The following is a 7,367-nucleotide window of genomic DNA, read 5'->3' on the forward strand; positions in this document are numbered from 1 at the left end:
AGGCTCGGTGCGAGTCGCCGCGGGAGGCCGGAAGACGGAGGAGCCTCGGAAAACACCTCGGGGCTCGGGCCCGTCTCCTTCCCTCCGGGGGAGCTGAGGAAAGAAGGAAGAGAGAAGAAGCCGACCTGGATGCCCGCCTCACGGCATCCACCTCGCCGTTTGAGGGAGGCTGGAGGGACTCGGAGGCAAGGGGGGTCCGAAGGTGAGGTCCTGGCGAACCGAAAGGCTGGCGCGGGTCCCGTCGCGGCGAGGCCCGCCTCCAGCACCGCCGCGCACTCCCGGGAGGTGAGCATCTTGTCACTTTCCAGACCGCAGAGTTCCAACCGCTCCAAGCCCTCGGGCGGAACCTCCATTAAGGAGCACCACGCCCTCCCTTCCAGGCAGCGGAGCCTGCCGCCTTCCAATCGAGGAAAATGAGCTCTCAGACAGCACGAGGACTCGGGAGATAGAGAAGGGATTTAATTTTCAGATCCTCAACTTTCCCCAAATTAGTCTTCCTGAGTAAATGCCTGCAGTAGAGGCTCTTTTCCTTTTCCCTTTTACAATAGACTTTCTCCCTTTTAAGAAAGAAAAGTACAGTTCTCAACCATGAAATCTCTTGGAGATAATCTTACCTTGTCTTAAACAGATATGTAGGCACCATAAACACCACCTCATCTATTCATTAAAAATGTATTTTTAGCCGAAACCGGTTTGGCTCAGTGGATAGAGCGTCGGCCTGCGGACTGAAGGGTCCCGGGTTCGATTCCGGTCAAGGGCATGTACCTGGGTTGCGGGCACATCCCCAGTGGGGGATGTGCAGGAGGCAGCTGATCGATGTTTCTCTCTCATCGATGTTTCTAACTCTCTATCTCTCTCCCTTCCTCTCTGTAAAAAAAAAAAATCAATAAAATATATTAAAAAAAAATGTATTTTTAAATTTTTAACAATTATAAAATTGTGTACAATTTTCATGCTATTTGATCAGTTATGCTGTCATTACAGTTGTAATGGTAACCCTGAAGAAATTTTTTTAAAAACTAGAATTTTGGTCACAAGAAAGAAAAATATTTTTCATCGGAGACGTTCAAGTATAAAAGCATAAAATTGTCTCTGGAGAAGTGGAATGTTAGTAGGAGTACAAAGAGAAAAAGAAGAAAAATGATTCCCAATTGTCAAGAGCTTTTTTTTTTTAAGTCAAACGCTTTTTTTTCTCTTTCAAATTTCAGAGAGGAAGGGAGAGGGAGAGAGAGATAGAAACATCAGTGATGAGAGAGAATCATTGATTGGCGGCCTCCTGCTTGCCCCACACTGGGGATCAAGCCCGCAACCCGGGCATGTGTCCTGCCTGGGAGTCAAACCTGGCACCCTTCAGTCTGCAGCCCGATGCTCTATCCATTGACCCAAACCAGATAGGGCCTTACTTATGTATCTATACTAATAATAGCCTAGGTCAGCGGTTCTCAACCTGTGGGTCGGGACCCCTTTGGCGGTCGAACGACCCTTTCACAGGGGTCGCCTAAGACCATCCTGCATATCAAATATTTACATTACGATTCATAACAGTAGCAACATTACAGTCATGAAGTAGCAACGAAAATAATTTTATGGTTGGGTCACAACATGAGGAACTGTATTTAAAGGGCCAGAAGGTTGAGAACCACTGCCCTAAACCCTCTTCCACCTACCCCCCTTCCCCCCGCCCCATCCCTAACAGAATCAAATAAACCCTTAATACAAGTTTAATAGACACAGAGAACAGACTGACAGTTGTTAGAGGGGAGTGGAGTTAGGGGACTGGGTAAAAAAGGTGAAGGGACTAAGCAAAAAAACAAACAAAACAAAACTCATAGACACATACAACAGTAGGGTGATTATCAGAGGGAAAGAGGGGTGGGAGCAGGTAGAAGAGGGTTAAGGGGGGATAAAATGGTGATAAAGGGAGAGTTGAATTTGGATGGTGAACACACAATACAATCTATAATAATAAAAGCATAATATGTTAATTAGACCGGACAGCGGAACAACCTTCTGGACGTCATTCCGGACGTCCTTGCCTGCCTGATTGCCCCTAATTGCTTGCCTGCCTGCCTGATCACCCCCAATCACCTCTGCCTCCGCCCCCGCACCCAGGACCCAGGCTTCTCTCTTCTGGCCAGCCACAGGCACCTGAAACCTGGGCTTCCCTCCCTCTGGCTGGCCCCAGGCACCTGGGACCTGGCTTCCCTCCCTCTGGCCGGCTGCAGGCACCCGGGACGGGCCTCTAATTTTTAATAATGTTTCAATTCTGATATTTTAATTCCTCTGGACATTCAAAAGAGTGATTTGTCTTATTTAAAAACTAGAGGCCTGGTGCACAAAATTTGTGCAGGGATGGTGGGGTCCCTCACCCCTCGCAATCCAGGACCGCTGGCTCCTAACCGCTCACCTGCCTGCCTGCCTAATCCCCCCTAATTGCCCCTGCCTGCCTGCCTGATTGCCCCTAATTGCTTGCCTGCCTGCCTGATCACCCCTAATCACCTCTGCCTCCGCCCCCGCACCCAGGACCCAGGCTTCTCTCTTCTGGCCGGCCACACAGGCACCTGAAACCTGGGCTTCCCTCCCTCTGGCTGGCCCCAGGCACCTGGGACCTGGCTTCCCTCCCTCTGGCCGGCTGCAGGCACCCGGGACCCCGGGCGGCTTCTTCCCCCGGCCGGCTTTGTCAGGAAGGATGTCCAGAATGACGTCCAAAAGACATCCGGTCTAGCTGGTCTAATTAGCATATTACCCTTTTATTAGTATAGATGTGAATATTTTCTTTTTGTTGTTAATCCTCACCAGAGGATATTTTCCCCCCATTGATTTTTAAGTGAGAATGGAAGGGAGGGAGGGAAGGAAGAAGGGAAGGAGGGAGGGAGACAGAAAGAGAGAAACATCGATGTGAGAGAGACACATCAATTGGTTTCACCCTGCACATGCTCCATCCTGCAACCCAGGAATGTGCCAGAAGGGAACCAGAAACCCTCAGTCTGAGGGCCAATGCTCTAACCACTGAGCAAAATAGCTAGGGCTAAAATGTGAATATTTTCAATATGCCAAGAATTACATCTTTGAAACAATTTCAATTGATGAAAAATTTTAGATGCTTACTTAAAAATATGTGAAAAGTACAAACTTTTTCAAAATTGTTTCCTGGAGTATAGGTGCAGAAATTTTAGATAGCTGCTCTAAACTATCCAAGTGTCCCCTCCACAGTCCCCAACAGCCCCACTCCCCTCCCCCCATCTCCCCTCTCACCTCCTTACCAGGGTAAGAGGATGTTTATACAAAAGGTAGTCACAATTCCAGCTCATCTTCCTTCTGAGGTGTTCCCAGGAGCCATTCCCCAAATTTTGCCCATGGCAGCGGCCACAGGAGTTTATAAAGAGCCTCCAGCATCAGTAGTGTCAGAAAGAGGGCCAGGAATATAAAGAAGGCCTTGTCCAAGGCCTGACGTAGGGGACCCCTGGGAGGAGAAGGACCCTGGGCAAAAGCCAGGAACACGTCCTCTTCACCCACATAACCCTCCTCCTCTGCCATCCTAACGGACAGCCTGACAGCTGGATCCGGGAGGCTGGAATGGATGCCTTTGCTCAGCAATGCCAGGATTAAGGGGCGTGGTGGCTTAAAGTCCTGCACCTGCCTGGCTGGGGACAGTGAAACAGGGAAGGGCTTAGGGTAGAAGAATAGAAGAAGCAACAGGAGAGCCGGGTGGGGCTGCTCTGGCTCTCTAGAAATGTTGTAGGAAAGAAATGAGCTGAGGTGGGGCTACTGTTAGCTCACTGGGAAATCAGAGAAAAGGGGGCCTTGGAGAAAGGTTCAGGGGGTTATTCTAGGATGAGCTGCCCTGCCCATTGCTCCCCTAGTTGCAAGTCTCTGGGGGACCCTTAGAGTTTAGGAGATGCACGCCTGTGGGGGAAGAAGAAGGGGAAGGGAAAGATGCAGGCATGCTCCTGGGAGGGAGAGTGCACCTGGGTGGGACTCCCTCTCTTTTAAAAAATATGTTTATATTGATTTTTAGAAAGAGCAAGGGAGAGGGAGAGAGAAACATCGATCAGCTGCCTCCTGCATGCCCCCTACTGGGTATCAAGCCCACAACCCAGGTATGTGCCCTAACCCGGAATCAAACTGGTGACCTCTTGGTGCATGGGAGGATGCTCAACCAACTGAGTGAGCCATACTGGCCAGGCAGGGTGGAATTCTCTTACTGAGGCTGGTGGGAACAAGAGTTGCAGGAGTGCAAGGTGAGGTATATAAATAAATAAGTACATACATACATACATACAAAAGATGAAGATGAAAGAAAGACCCTGATTGGTCAGCAGGGCGAGAGTGTATGATTGGGACTTACCAGTTGGGGCAATAATAAGGAAGAGGTCCTGGTCTGAGTTGCTGGTCGAAAATGTTCTTCAAGAGGTTATAGAGCAAGGGTGGAAGGCTTTTTCTGGACTCTGTTCCCCAGATACTGCCTGAAGATTCATGAGGGAACCAAAGCCCTGGTGGAGACCTAGGGCTCCTGGATAAGTGGTGGTGGTTGTGGACAGGCAAGGAATGGGTGTGTGTGGTAGTGGTCTTTGTACCTGGAGCCTTTAGGGTCTCTTAGCTAAACTTTATTTTGACCTTAATAGGAGGACCTTGTTTACTTGGGTAGATTTTGTTGACCCCAAACAGTACAAAGGATGTAACAATTTTTTTTAAATCCTCACTTGAAGATACTTTTTCCATTGATTTCTAGAGAGAATGGAAGGGATGAAAAAGAGGAGAGAAACATCAGTGTGTGAGAGACACATCAATTGGTTGCCTCCCGCACGTGCCCCTACAGGGGCTGGGGAATCTGTAACCAAGATACATGCTCTTGACCAGGAATCAAACCCAAGCCCCTTCAGTCCATAGGTTGATGCTCGTAACTACTGAGCCAAGCCAGCCAGAGCCAATTTTGTTTAGAGTCAACACTTATTATCATCCCTGCTGCCACAGGAATTCACATTACAAGTCTAAAAAACCTGGATCAGGGCCCAAACTAATAATTATTAGTTTTGTTAAATTAATTAAACAAAGAGGCCATTAGATTGAGATAGCTCTTATTAAAAAGAAACAGGTGTGCCCAGCTGGTGTGTCTCAGTGGTTGAACATCAACCTATGAACCACCCAATCATGGTTCGATTCCCAGTCATGGCACATTCCCAGGTTGTGGGCTCGATCACCAGTGTGGGGTGTGCAGGAGGCAGCCGATCAATGATTCTCATCATTGATGTTTCTATCTCTCTCTCTCTCTCCCCCTTCCTCACTGATATATATATATATATATATTGGGGGGGAGTTTGAAGAAGGAAACTTTACTCATTGCAAAATAGCTCAATTGTGATACAGAACAGCTGTGAGGCAGCCCTGGGGTCAGGCGTCTCCTCTCCAGCTGGACAGTTCTGCTCTGCTCCTCAGTGGTTTGCTCTTCCTTGCTGGTCTGCTTTGTGCTGTGCTGGTCTGCTCTGTTTCAGCTCAGCCATAGACACACAATCTTTAAAAAAATAAGTAAATAGGAATGGAAATCCTTTTATTACAGCAATGGTACACACTTCGTTGAACTCCTCCTGAATTATATGCCAAAAATCACATAATGAGCCACCATTAAAATGATTTGTAATGATATCCAAGCTGACAAATCAATTAGATTCTCTTTTAATTTTGTTTAGAGCAAAGAATTAGAAACTTCTTGACTTGCTAAAGGACTCATTAGTCAATTATTAGAGGCAGCTGATCAATGATTCTCATCATTGATGTTTCTATCTCTCCCTCTCCCTTCCTCTCTGAAATCAATAAAAAAAATTTTAAGTTGTACTTTGGTTTGGCAGCCTAGATGTTTTTACATTCCCTACCTTGGGAGAATGACAAGTGGGCAATAGAAAAGTGTTAGATAGGACAAGGATCTCAAGGTCTGGATGGTTCTTACTAAACACTCTTCTTGCTAAATGTTAAAATGTAGTACAGTATTTTGCAGACCAGCTGTAAACAGAATAACCTTGACAGGAAGCCAGCCTGATAAGTGTTGCCAATTGCAAAGAAGAAATCAACATGTAATTGACCAAATAGTGTATATAAGCAGTAACTAAGTCTCCCTTCTGGGAGGCAGAGCTTTGGATATGAATCCCGTCTTCTTTACTCCCAGCAATAAATAAAACTACCTCTCGACAACCACATGTCTTTTTATCTTCTTTAAAAATTGATTTTAAAGAGGGAAGAAGTGGGGGTGAAAGAGAGAGAGATTGATTTGTTGTTCCACTTATTTATACATTCATTGGCTGATACTTATATGTGCCCTGACCAGGGGTTGAACCTACAACCTTGCTGTATTGTGATGATACTCTAACCCCGTGTTTCTCAACCTGTGGGTCGCGACCCCTTTGGGGGTTGAATGACCCTTTCACAGGGGTCGCCTAAGACCATCGGAAAATACATATATAATTACATATTGTTTTTGTGATTAATCACTATGCTTTAATTATGTTCAATTTGTAACAATGAAATTGGGGGTCACCACAACGTGAGGAACTGTATTAAAGGGTCGTGGCATTAGGAAGGTTGAGAACCACTGCTCTGACCAATTGAGCCGCCAGGGCAGGGCCTCTCATTTAAAAATATATATATGTTGTAGAAGACCGAAGAAACCCAAGAGACGCTTAGAGAAATGGAGTTACACAGCTTTATTATGCCGACATTTGTCTCAGAGGAGTTGCCTCCAGAGTCTGAGCAAACCAATATGGTGGAAGCCCTTCTTTTATCCCCTTTGGTTTCTTTTGTCCCCCAAATATGGATGAGGACTTCTGGACCTTTCACGGGCTTTGCAAACAGCCTGGTGGGTTGGGATGGGGGCCTTGAGGCCATATCTAAGGGCCTGGCCTGGCGTCAGCGCTGATAACCCCCTCCAGGGGTTATGTATTGTTCATGGTTTATGGCTTCTGTAAAATGTGAGCATTTAGATAACAGGTCTTGCAAGACCAGATTCTGGGAAAGGGGTAGTGACTTAATTATAGGTTATTAAGAATGTTCATTAGGTTACTGGCACAGATTCAGATTGCTAGGCCCCCCTCCCCCAAATTTCAGGGTTACATTGGAATTAGGCTTTTAGCCTTCTCATATATATTTTTTTTATTGATTTCAGAGAGGAAGGGAGAGAGAGATAGAAACATCAATGATGAGAGAGAATCATCAATTGGCTGCCTTCTGCATGCCCCCCGACACGGGATCGAGACCAAACTCTAGGCATATGACCTGACTGGTAATTGAACCGTGATCTCCTGCTTCATAGGTCAACGCTCAATCACTGAACCAGCCGGCCGGGCAAGGGGCCTCTCACTTTTTAATAGAGCACCCCA

The sequence above is a fragment of the Myotis brandtii genome, unplaced genomic scaffold (assembly GCF_000412655.1).
Source record: "Myotis brandtii unplaced genomic scaffold, ASM41265v1 scaffold2561, whole genome shotgun sequence".
Lineage (NCBI taxonomy): Eukaryota > Metazoa > Chordata > Mammalia > Chiroptera > Vespertilionidae > Myotis > Myotis brandtii.